The sequence below is a fragment of the Melospiza melodia genome, chromosome 10, assembly GCF_035770615.1.
Source record: "Melospiza melodia melodia isolate bMelMel2 chromosome 10, bMelMel2.pri, whole genome shotgun sequence".
Classification (NCBI taxonomy): domain Eukaryota; kingdom Metazoa; phylum Chordata; class Aves; order Passeriformes; family Passerellidae; genus Melospiza; species Melospiza melodia.
The window spans coordinates 21,507,810-21,521,379 of record NC_086203.1 but is presented as its reverse complement, the minus strand read 5'-3'; positions in this window follow the sequence as shown (position 1 = coordinate 21,521,379).

Genomic DNA, 13,570 nt, shown 5'->3' with positions numbered 1-13,570 from the left:
TCCTGGTGAACATTTCTCGTGGGGAAAGGAGCCTTCAGAGGGGAAAGTTAGATTGTAAATGAGAAGCTGTGACAAAGGCAAAGGGATAAGAAGATTCACTGCCAGGTTTCAGCTAGAGAGAGGGGTTTGGGAATTCATTTGGGAGTAAAGAAATTCAGTTTCTTCTCCTCCTTATCAGTCCAGGTGTCTCCTACAGATGTGTGAGTGTTGCTCCTGCAGGATAGATTTCACCTAGCCCTCCACCAGTCTTCTTGTGTGTTGCTAAGCAAATGGATTAATCCACATTTCCACAGCTTGTCAGTTGTCCTCATAGGGATCCAACAGGAGACCCCAGAGTCTGATCTGCAAAACTGTTGGATATTCACAGCTAGAACTAAAATTGGTAGGAACTATTCTTTAAATATACAAAATATTCTGTGGTGCCATGAAGTCAGAGAAAAAAAAAATAATCAAATCCCAGACAATCAAAAACTTTTGGCAATGTTTTCTCTTCATCTTCATATCTCTGTTTTCCATCTGTCCAAATAGAGGTTCAGTATCCCCTCATTTCATTGAGGCATTGTAAAAATAGATTATTTCATGTCTGTAAAGCACCCAGATACAATAACAATGACTGCTGAAGAAAAGCTCCCAAGGAAATTAAGAATTCAGTATTCAGAACAGGCTTTGAATGGTGTGCAGTAAATAAGCCATGGGGTACACACTGAACAATGAAGATAAAAGAAAATATTAAATAGCTGCTCATTGAGTGAGCAATATCCATCCTGCACTTTTAACAGAGATTTAATAGTATGTGAGCCTGTGATTAAAGACAATGCCCTAATGCATATGACACAAAGGCTCTAGTGAATTTGTAGCAACAACTTAAGTTCTTGCATTCCCCTAGTTTTGAGTGTCTGTCTTGACCACTTTTTGAGAATGCCAAATACTCCTAATTTAGCTCTCCACACAAAAGGGATGTAGATCAATAAATATTAGAAAGGGGGATGGGTTCCAGAACTGGCTCAACACAAAGTCCAAGGGTGTCTGGATTCAGTTCATATTAGAGAAGAAAGCTGGCCACAGCTTTTTATCTGGATCCAGATGTCCTCAGATTTCAAGACTGAACAAAACTTGATTCTGCTTTGGCATCGTCTGTACTGATTTGTCCTCTCTGAGATGGGAGAGTTTCTGTGGACCCCTTCATCACCTTGGCCTCCAGAAATGCTACAGTACTAATCCTGACGTTAAATTCTACTTATTCTCAGTACATATAGAGGGTCTTGTTTAGAAACATCATTACAAGAGTGCAAGGTTTTGTAGTTCTTGGGTAATGCAGGACAAAACAAGCATTGCTGCTCACTGTGAGATTACAAAGGACAGGACAGAGGAGCTGCCACATCAGGGGCACAGGGCATCCCAACAGGGTCAGGAGGGAGCAGGAATGGGTGCAGCCCTGTTGGAACTGGAAATCTCTCCAGCCTTGTAGGCATTCCCATGTCACACCTCCTGGAGCTCTCCAGCCACACTGAAAAGGGGACAAGAGGAAACCAGAAAAAAAGCAGTGAGCGTGTCTGTGCCACCTGGAAAGGCACAGGAGTACCATAAAAATGTATTCTGAGCTTTGGCCTTAGAAGATAAATGCCGTAATCTGCCATCCAACTGCCCACAGGGAATGCTGGAAAAGCACAGGCTCAGAGAGCAGGAAATCAGAGCATGCACATAGAAGGTCTCATTTCCAAGGCAGGCAAATCCTTCAGCTGCACCTGCACTACAGCCTGCAGCACCACCTTGAAATTTGCTGCAGCTCTACCATGTGAACCCACAGACAAACAAGAGACCATGTGCCATTTCACATGACAGAGCATTTATATTTGTCCTGTCCTCCAGGCCATTGGCTTCTGAACTTACAGGTACACAAACAGCAGAGCCCACACTCGGGTCATTGTCACCTGGAGTTACAGAGAGGTCAGAAAGTGCTCATTTCAGACACAGAATCACACCATTCCACACACACATGCTCCTGAGGGACTGCTTTTACAGTCCTTACTCTTAAAACTTAAACAAAATGTAAAGCAGCTGTAAAATGTTCTTTTGTATGATAATTTATCCCAAACATTTTGAAAGGAATCTGTCAACAAGAATGGTCAGTTGCAACACTGTATAATAAACAACTTTGGTCTATGGTGGCTGAAAGCATTTGCTTTTATCCAGTATGGACTTGTCAACAGTCAGGAAATTATATGGATGTTTGCTCTTAAGTCCTGAGAGAGAAGTTAGACGCTCTTGATCCACTTCTCTTGTTTATTCATTATTACATAAAACCCTCACTGTCTGTCCATCTGCCCAGAAATGACAGAAACAGCACATCAGAGGATAAAACTATGACATAACTTTAAAAAAACCACAAAAAACAAAATAAAAAAAACCCACCAAAATAACTAACAAAATCAATTCTAATCTATCCTTCTTGCCACAGGACTGGCAGCAAGAATGTTCAGTATTCCAATCCTGGCTACTGCATCTCGTATCCCATGTGAGAATATGGACAATGCTGCTTTCTAATACCTGGGGGGCCACATCTGCCTAAGACATAATTCCTGTTCCCAGGAAGAAAATTCCTGTTTTCAAAACTACAGACAGGTCCTGCTGTCTCTGAAGCACGAGTAAGCAATAATCACATTATAGATGTGCACAGGGATGTCAGGAGTCCCACGGCCCTGCACCCTGACCTGCTGCCGCAGGCACCACAGCAAAGGCGCCCCTCCACCCTCATCACAGAGACATTTCCACGGGAATGTGGGATCTGAGACCCGTCTGCGATCCCACATCAACCAGCCAGCACTTGTGCAGCATTTCCCAGCGCCTTTTCCCTCGCAGCTTTCGGCCGTGCAGTGACACAGCAAGCCCAGCCCAGCCCTGCTCGGCGCCCGGCTCCGGGGCTGTCGCGGCCATCCCGGTACAACACCGGCACCTAGCGGGGAGCAGCCCGGGCCAGCAGCGGCACCGAGGGCTGGGAAGCAGGCAGCCACCCCTGGCCGAGCATCAGCTTGCTTCTTCTCGCTGATAAACTGCTGCTGCCGCCAAGCAGGAATCCCGTGCTATTCATTCGTGCTTGCTCTCAGCCTCCCCAGAAAATCCATTCTGAAAAAGGTGCTGGGAAGAAACGTGTTTACTGCTGCCTTACTGGAAGGTTCTTCAAAGCAAGTGCTAGAGTCTGTGATCCAACATGTTTGAGCACAAACACTTTCCAGGGCTGGAATTTGGTACATGACGAGCAGGCAGTTACCAGGCTTTGCTGGGCAGAACAGTCCTGTTCAGACACACTCTGTAGAAATAAAACCTGATTTTGTGTGAAGGCCATAGAATGGCTTGGGTTGGAGGTGACCTTAAAGATCATCCAGTCCCACTCCCTGTCATGGGAGGGACACCTTTCACTGTCCCAGGGTGCTCCAAACCTTAAAGATCATCCAGTCCCATCTCCTGCCATGGCAGGGACACCTTTCACTGTCCCAGGCTGCTCCACGCCCTGTCCAACCCGGCCTTGAGCACTGCCAGGGATGCAGGGGCAGCCAGAGCTTCTCTGGGCACCCTGTGCCAGCATCTCACAACCCTCACAGAGAACAATTCCTTCCTAATATCTAATCTAACCTGCCCTCTGTTGGTTTGGAGCTGTTGGACCCCAGAGCTGGATGCAGCACTGCAGGTGGGGTCTCACCAGAGCAGGGCAGAGCAGAGGGGCAGAATCACCTCCCTCAATCAATATGAGACCAGTGGAATGTTTTGAAAGTCTTAAGCAGGTCTGTCTTCTCCCCAGATGGCAAAAAGGAATATTAGCACCCACTCAGAGGTGGTGAAATGCTGTTGCTTGGATCCCACCCCAGCTTCTCTAGATTTGCTGTTTAACAACACATCCAAGTTTGTCTCTTCAGCTTTCTGATTAGAGTAGCCCACTTGAAAAGTTTCATTACACACCTTCAGATTGCTCATTTCCCCAACCCAACTGAACATAAAGAATTTGGTGCTTGCTGCATTTGAGAGATTTGTGTGCTGGAGTTTCATGGGGGCAAACCTGAAATACAGAAGCAATGCATGTCAGCACTCAGCAATGATTCATCAGTTTGCTACAAAAGCGGCACTATTAGCAGAATGGGTCTGACTCCTTCCTTCTGTGCAGCTACAGAGATTTGAGCTAACCTCAGTATACAAACATTGTGACTCCTGGTAAAATTAACCATCTCAAGTGAAGAGAAAATTTCATTATCATATCCCTTGTTTCAGTTACAAAGCTCCGTTTCCTTTTGAGTTTTCAAATGCCAGTTTTATTACACTGATTCCTCAAGTCAGTTTAGAGCAGTGGATATCTCAGAAGGAACATCCCAAAAATACAACTTGCTCTCAGAATTTAGGTTTCTCCTGTAGGCTTTACATAGCCTTTTTTTTTTAACAATGGAAGCTCAAGAGGATTTTGTGTTCTTCCCTCCCCTGCTTTTACCCCAGGGAAGGCAGCATTGCTAATAAAACCCACAAAGATCAACCCTAAAAATAAATATCTTCTGTTGGTCTAGACGGCTCTGGCTCTTGAAAGAATTTGATCTGGGGGGTAATTACACTTCAATTTTGATCCATATATGAATTCAGTACTGGCAAGATATGCCAAACTTTTATCTTTCTATCCTCCCTGATCCATCCATCAGCATTTACAAAGCATTTGTCATAGCAGAAACAGTGCTGGAGATTGCAGCCCTTTGTTCATTCACACAGCAAACAGCACAGACAACAATAGTGGAAGCTTCTTCTTTACATTACCCTGCCACCATTCCTGCACCATGACCAGACAGAACAGGTTTAAGGGTGAGAAAAGCATCCTTTTTATTCATCAGCTTGTGTTATAAATTTGCCTGTCCTTAAGGTCTCTCAGGGAAGGCAGAGTGTGCACACAAATATCTAATAAAAGATCTCATCTCCCTCTGAGTGCTGAGCTTCCATTCCGTGCCCAGACCTCTGGCTATTACATTACTGGTAAGGAGTGGGCTGGGAGGTATCAATTTTACAAGAGAATGCTTGTGTGATGATAACAACACCAAAATCTGGTAAGCACCCTGTTTAGACACAAGAAAGAGAAAGCAAACCCTTTCACCATCCATCTCTTCTGCTGTTCCAGACCCTGTTTCTGTGTTTACCTTCTGGCCTTGAAGAATCAGCTGAATACTTGGTGCTGAACAGATTTTTGCTCTTTCAGTTCATGGCCTTTAGCAAGTTCGGTCCTCAAGCTCCCAGATCTTGGTGCAAAAATAGGTGAACAACAACTGATCAAGCATCAGAGACTGGAAAGGTGTTTTTGTCATGACTGGATTTCCCATTTGGAGCACAATGGTTCTCCTAAGTTCACTTCACTAGCTTCTAACTTGCCAGTTGCCAGATGATAAGGGGTTTTTTGATACTTAAATAATTCTTTTCCTTTTCTCATTGTTTCTGTAGCTATTTCCACCACCTCTATTTCAAAAACAATTGAAAATGGGAAAAACCAATCTAAGTCTAAATGTCTGCCTTTACCTCTCTACAAAACCAGGTTCCTCTCTTTCATGGTAAAGATCTTCATTAATTTCACTTCAAGGAAAGAATTTAAAGGGAGGAATAGCATTACTCATTTGCCTGCTGCTCTTGGCAGGCAGTGACATGCACGAAGCAAAGCCACAGGTCCTGTTATTGCCTTCAAGTTAAAGGGAGACAGAAACACAGAAACAAAGGCATTGCTGTTTCGCAGAAAGAGAAATGAGTAATGGATATTTTGTGGGTCACATTAACCTGTATGGACACTTCTGAGTAATTCTTTGAATCTTGAGGTCTTCAGGAGGTCACTTGCTTCTCAAACATTCATTTCCAGTAAACTTAGAAAACATATAGCTCTGGATAAAGCAGATTTCAATTCTCCTTCCACTTTCTGTTGAAAATTTTTGCAATCATGTCAGGATCACTGGTCTAGTTTCAGGTTCAGTGGTGGGGCTTTATACCAATTTCAGGCATTACAGATAAAAAAATGTCTAAAGTTGTTTCAGAAAGTAAAGAGAATGTCTTGTCTTCAAGAAAATATATCTTTGGGCAAAAGCTGAACTTGAGAATGCTCACTGTTTTCAGTGAAGCTGTGGCAATTCCTACCAGCAATCCCTTACATTTAATTTCCAGCTCTGTTTTGATGCTCCTTGCTGAACTCAAGACAGACTGAAGACAGAAGCATGGTGAGTGTGGTAGCACAGCACCTAACACAATGGAATCCCAATCTCAGTTTGGGCTTTCAAGCACTACCAATTTATGCACAAGAATAATTAACCAAAAGTAATCACATTTAGGGGCTTCTGACTAGACCTGAATACCACAGCTGTCCAGATTAGAGGGTGACAGCCTGCAGACCATATCTGACCTAGGGGATGAACCTGTCCCAGTCCCAGATGATTTTGCACCATGCACTCGCTAATATATTAGTCTAGAAACTGTGGTAGTGCAAGAAAAGAAAAGGGCAAGGACATGCAGCCAAACCTGCCTGTGGCTGTGAAGCTGATCCTTGATATGTTACAGGGTTTAGAAGCTTTTCCAAAGTGGCCAGAAGCTAAACACTGTGTGCCCAAGTAATCCTAATTCTGGTTCACAGTTCCTTCACTTGTACCTTAAATAAATCATTTAATAGCCAGACTTCAACTTTGCACATCCAAATTGTTTATTGACAAAGCATTAAGGAGAGAGCAGGAGGGAGATGTGAGGGTCACTCAGCATCCATCTGCTGCTGAGGCTGAGCAATCCCCAAGCCATCCACGACTACAGTGGATGAATCCCCAGTCCCTCTGAAGGGTTGTGGTTGATGCAGGGGGGGCAGAATTCTGTGTGCAGAATTGATGGCAGCTACAAACCAGCCTTTCTCAGGAATTCAGCCCCAGACATGCTGAGACAGGGGTGAGGGAGTTTAGGAAGGATTGTGTGGCCATGAGCACAATACAAGGAGGACTAATAATGCTATGAGCCACACCATTAGAGTCTGAAATCAAAAGTTTCCAAAACCTGTAACATGTGAGAATGTAAGAACAATCACACTGAGCCAGCTGACAGCTCCCTTCAGCCCAGGGCATTGTTTTCAACATAAGGTAAGGAATATAAGAAACAAGAGGTGTGTATAGAGCAATTCCTCCTCAGGGACAGCCTCCTACTCTCTAGCAATCAACACTTTATCACAGAGAGATCACACCAGAATTATTGAGTTTAACAGTCACAAACACACAAACCCTCCATAAATTATCCTGATCCCATTTTTAACCTTCACTGACTTCTGACCTAAACACCATCTCATGGCAACAAATTTCTAATTGTAAATAGGAGTTGCACAAAAATGTGCTTCTGAGTTATCAGAATTGGTTGGTGCCATGTAGGTAGTGGCCAGAGCAATGCTCATTTCAGCACAAAGTACTAGACTTCATTAACATCCTGGGTAATTATGACACCTTAGAGTGCTTTTAAATAATAATGATTTAACACAGCCTTGGAAGGGAAAAAAAGGGTATTTTCAGGAGCAGGCAATGTTAGGCATCATCCAAAGTTCCTCCTCTAGCAATGCTCCCTACCCACTGTCTAGACCAAGAATATTCAGATAAGAATCTGACTCCTGATCACTACACTGGAATCTCAGGCATGTAGACCATCACACATCCCCAGCCAGAATACCTCTCTGTGCTACATGCCACTGCTCTGAGAGCAAGGGCACAGTCTGCTGCAAAAAGTTATATTAAAATCCTGTAACAGATGGAGGGGGAAAAGCCTCCTTTGCCTTCTGCACACAACTGCCTTGATCCCTCCCCACCAGAACTGTTATGTCTCAAAGACAAAAGCCAAAGGATGGCAGGACAAGCTGTGTTCACTTCTGTGGCTGCCTGCAGCAACCCAGTGGATAAACAGCAGCCATTTCAGCTGAAGAATCAGGAAAACCATCTAAGTGCATTTCTCATTGGTGCCATTTCCAGGGCAGTGCAAAGCAGCAAAGGATGAAACAAAGAAAAGCAAAACCTTCTGCAAACAGAGATTTCAGCATCTGCATAGCTTGCAGGAGTATTTCACATTCAGCATCTGTCTTTGAAGGTGAAACTTTCTATACTGGTCACTGAAGGAACAATTACATGCAAATAAATTGACACCATTAACTCAACAGGGTCTGAAGCATATGGGGACAAGTCAGGGAACTTTTTTCTTCCAGAAATGAGCTACTTCTATCATGGAAATGATCTTAATATTTGCTGACACTGTAATTGAGAATTAAAGCTGCAGAAAAATGTGAGCTTTGCTAAAACACAATAGATATATTTTTTCCATACAATATATGGCACCAAAATATGCAGCATTCTGGAGAGGATAATTAATCAGTGTTCTCTTGCTGAAGTTCTTTTAATTGTCTATGATGCTCTGTGTTGGGGAGACTATTGAGTTTTAACAGGGAACAAGATCAGGCACCATGGGAATACTTACATGAATAAAGATTGCATGATCAAGATTTTTGATCTGGGAATTGCTATTCTGTAATCATGTGCAAAGCACCAGGAGTGCCCCTGGCACTGCATATATAATAATAAACTATTAACAATAAATCATGTAATTAAATCGTCACTTTGAACATTCTTTTCATAATTCTTGCCTCAGATTTAAGTTCCCACATCAGACATGTTAGGTCCTCATAATATTATTAAAGCTCCTACACTTCAGCTTTTAAAATTCCCCTAGGGATCTATTGTTTCTTTGTTTAATGTGTTTATGAGCCAAAAGCCCCATTAAATACAATAGGGAAACTCCCAGACCTTTAAAAACTTTGCCACCAGAGACATTTCTTAGGAAACAGGACCATTTTTGTCATTCCATCGTGTAACTATTGGGAAGTCTATTGATCAGAGCAGTTCTAGGAGAAAAACAAAAGAAATATTCCACTTCCATGGATCATCAGGTCGATAAGGCCACAAAGCTACACAAGGCAGAACTGCTGCACACAGAGTTTTCCCTCCTCCATAGCATCTGGTCATTCACACAATCCCATATTGAGAATATTTCCTGTTATGATTGCTCTTTGTGCCTTTCTAGATGCTGTCTGTAAGGATAAGAGCAACCTCACTTGTATTTCTTTGGTCTGGAAGGTGAGGAGATGGGCACATGCTTGTGCTCCTCTAAACCCACACTGTACATTGTCCTCTACAGATTTAAATAGAACATTCTGTCTGAGACAGGATATGCTGCCAAAACCAGTAGAAATTTTGATGATCTAACACTGAATTTTGAAAATGAATGTCCATCTACCTTCAACAGGACTTAAATATGGAGAGAGATCTACAGAGAGAAGGATGAAGCTATTATCAATGTGCTGAAAAAGCTGGAATTTACCAGAAATGTACTTCATAGTCTGAACCCTTATTGAAAATTATTTGACACTGTAATCCAGTGTATGTTATGGTTTATTTTAGAAGGGTTATTTTTTCCAGCTGTGAGATTCTCCTCAATTGCTTGCCACATTTCTCTAAAAGGTAAAACTCATCCAGAATTTATTTAAGTCTCTTTGGTGAAGCCACAAAGGATAAGCTGGGATGCTGTGATTTATCAATCACAATTCAAAGAAGGCACAAAGCTAAGTGGGCAGTTCACACTTGTGTAAAAATACACCCAAGGGATATGCAGAGTTTCTGTGTAACAGCCTCAGTCTAAAGTGAAAAATGCCTGGCAACACCACTCCAGGGAAGATGGTCCAGTTGACAGTTTCTCAACATAAAAGAGCTTAGAATGAGTTTAGTGTGAGCCATGGGTGAAAGGGAAATTCCTTTCGCCTTGACTAATGCATTTTAAGTGACTCCCACTTAGGGTCAGAAAATTACAAGTTCTGTTTTGTTAAACAGTTAAAAAAACCAAACATAATCTGCATGAGGCTGGAAAGTTCCACATTCCAGTGAGCACGAGGGATGGTGAGCATAGCCTGTGGCCAAACACAGCCCACGCAGAGCTTCACACTGCTGAAGCTTTCATCTTGAGCACCCCAAGGTACAGCCCACAGAGACTGCAGGATCCCAACAGGCAGTGCTCCATCCCAATGCATTCCACATGCCAGGACCTGCATCCCCACCAGCTGCACTGTCACACCACAACTGAGGAGGCTGGCAGCTCACTGTGCAAGCATTCAGGAGCTGGGGGCTTCATTTGGACTTCAAGAGGATGAGATCAAGGTGCAAGTTCTGTAACCAGCACAGCTCCCACAGGGCTGCTTCTTATTCAGGAATTAGTAATGAATAGTGAACGTACTCACCCATCAGTTTGGTGATTCCTGACAAACTCCATTCTCATGTGATGTATGTCCTGTTGAAGTAAGGTAGAAAAATTCTAAAGAAAGCCTCATAAAATGAAGCCTGCTCTCCTGGAATCAATGGCTGGCCTTGTCAGGCTAGCCCTTTGCAAGCTCCATGTGAAAGCAATCCTGGTGTGAGCAGCTCGTTAGCATAACAAGCTACACCTGGGTGAAAAACAGCTTGCACCTGTATAAACTGTGTTTACACCATGGATAGGAAAATGAAAACTATCTCTCACAAAGAACTTTTCCTGCACGTACAAACCAAGAGTTTGAGTGACCAATTAATGCAGAATAACAACTTGTTACTAACCAATAAAGTAATTGGCAAGAAAGCTCCTAACCAACTGGAGTCACACAGGAGGTCTGTAAAACTGTATAAAAATTAGTTATGTGAATAAAGAGGGGCTTTTTTCCACCATGAAGAAAATGGAGTCCAGTGTGATTTATTCCCATATCTTCCATGCTAATATTAACAAGTCACTAAAAAATACAAACCAAGTATGTTTTGGAGCATGTCCCTCCTATCTCTCCAAGTTCATCTGGAAATCAAGTATCTGCTTGGGTGTGAAGATATCTGAAGGAATATGATCATGCAAAAATTCACATAATCAAGGGAATTTTCATGGTAGATAATTTATATTTCACAACCCAGTGTTAAATAAGGAGGAGTGTTGGAAAAAGGAAGCTTGGATAAATGAAGCTGCAGCTCCATCTCTGTAAAACCTTTGCAGGACTTCATGGTATGAATGTAATGAAGAGATCTGGTATCATAATCTACTTTCCCAGATTGCCAGTGAAAAGTTATAACTATGATTAATACAGATATGGTATCTTACTAATAAAAAATGTTGCAGACAAGTTCTCCATTCCCCTGTGAAATGGCTACAAACAGAGTTTGCATGCCAGGAGTTCCAGTTGAGTCAGATGATTACCTAGAGTAGCTCCAAAGCTACTGGGACAAAAACCCTTCTAGAGGTAGCAGTGTGTTCATGACATCTGAGTTATTTAGCTAATAAATAACTCTTATTCTACGGTAACAGAATAAGAAAGGACTACAGTAAATTTGTAATTTCTCGTTCCCAGATCTTGAGAATCACATCTTGTTTCTTAGCCTAGTAGTCTATTCTGTCGTTTGAATTACCTTTTGTTGAATTGAACTTTGTAACAGTCTGATCAACCATCAGCTCTCTCTCTCTAGAGAAAGAGATTAGAGATGGAGCTATTCAGGATTGATCCTTTTTTTGGTTTTGTTGGGGTTTTTTTAAGTCTCATACCCAAAAATATCTTTTCATCTTCTTAGTATTAAACCCACATGGAAACTGAAACTGATACTCTAACATTTATGATTTTGTTTGCTTTATGTCTAGAACAAAACTACGTTTTATCCTGTAGGTTCAGTTAAATTCCTCCTCCAATGCTTTCAGTATGGAGGTTCCAGTGTTCTCCATGTTAGCAGTGGAGCAGTGGAAACAAAGATCCATGTACTCCTGGCCAGGCAGCATTCCTGGGTTTGAGACCCTTCACAGAGGACAGGGCTGTACCCTGTTAGCAGCTCTGCCATGGGCTCAGCATGCAACCTTGGACAAAATGTTTAATTGTAATATCCTGCTTTCTTTTCTTCAGATGAAAGAAATTAGACAATAATTTATAGCCTCCTTTTAAAATGCTCTCAGATTTATGAATGAAGCAATCCTCCTTCTCTTGCTATTGCATTCCTGCCATGGCTTTTTGTTGGAGACAAAGGATGTCGTGATAGAAGGGTGACTAATAAGCAACCTAACACCCAAAGGGATCTGTACTAGGACAGCATGACCTGCAGTAATTGTGCTTCTCTTAGACACACACCCAGGATTAGCAGTCATCCTACACAACTCCCTCGACTATCAGAACAATAAAAAAAAGGAAAAAATATATAAATAAGATAAAGCTCTTGCCCCAAGCTACAGCTCAAAGGACACAAAATACTAAGTTCATTCCTAACTTACAGAGCATTTATTTGGAGGAAACTCTGGGATGGAATCCTATGGAAATTAACCCTTGCTTCTCTGGATGTTATTACTACATGCAGAGCTTCCATAATCCTCAAAAATTTCCTAGTCCTTAGAAGTAGAAACTGCCCTGATTAGTTTCTCACATAACCATCCAACCCATAAATGCTGGAGCCAGGCTGGAGGGAACAGTTATGCAACAGAGCCCATGAAAGAGAAAAAACTGCTTGAGGCCAATTGGCTGCTTACATCATATATTTTCATGCTCTGTTTACAACCTCTCTGTGTAGGCATCTCACAATTCTGCTGTATTATTTGTGGGTCAATATCTCTTGATAAAGTAAGAAAAAAACAAACAAACAACTTATTGAATGTTCACATCAAATTTCAACTCAACAGTCTTTTAAGTGTCACATGTTGAATGAAGGGTTTGCTTCACTAATAGGCTGAGTATGATGAGTGGGGATAGATTCTGTATAACTCCTGGGAATTATTTTTTGAGACCACAAATCACATCACATTCAGTTCTTCTTAACTCTTTGTATTTATTCCTGCCTGGTCAGGAACCAGCAGATCTCTGTAGGAAGTGTGATGGTGGGACTGTTGCTCTCTGTAATTTCTCTCTGTGCAGCTGAGACATGTGAAGGACATTTTCCCTTGCTCTTCAAAGCTGTATCAAGGCTGGCACCAGAGTCAGATGGAGAAATGTCCATTGGGGAAGCTTGTCAGAGCCCTTCACAAGAATGAAATCTTTTACCCTGTTTGCAGGACAACAGTATTAAAAAAATACAGAGGAAACCAAAAGTAATGGAAATTTAAAGTGAACATCATGTTCAGTACCTGAAACACGACATGTAAAGTATTTTCCCTTAACTCATGAGACTGCACATGAGAGAGGGAAAAAAATCCTTGTATGGGCATCACAGTGTCTCAAGAAAGCAAAAATAGCAGCAGCAGCTGGCTCTAGGATTGAGTACAGAGGACAGAGATCTTGTGTTACCCACAGGATGTTGCAAACCTGGAAGCTGCAAGCAAACAGCACTGCTGGTTTTCAGGGAATGAATGCAGGGCAAGGATGATATAAAGGCTTAACATTTAAACATTAAAACAGTCTCCATTACGTTAGAAAATCTCCACTGAGATTAGAGCCTGTGCTTTATGGATAAGACCACATTAATTCAGAAACAGTTCTGAATATTTGAATTACACCCACAGGCAGCAACAACGATCCGAACGTTTGGTTTGA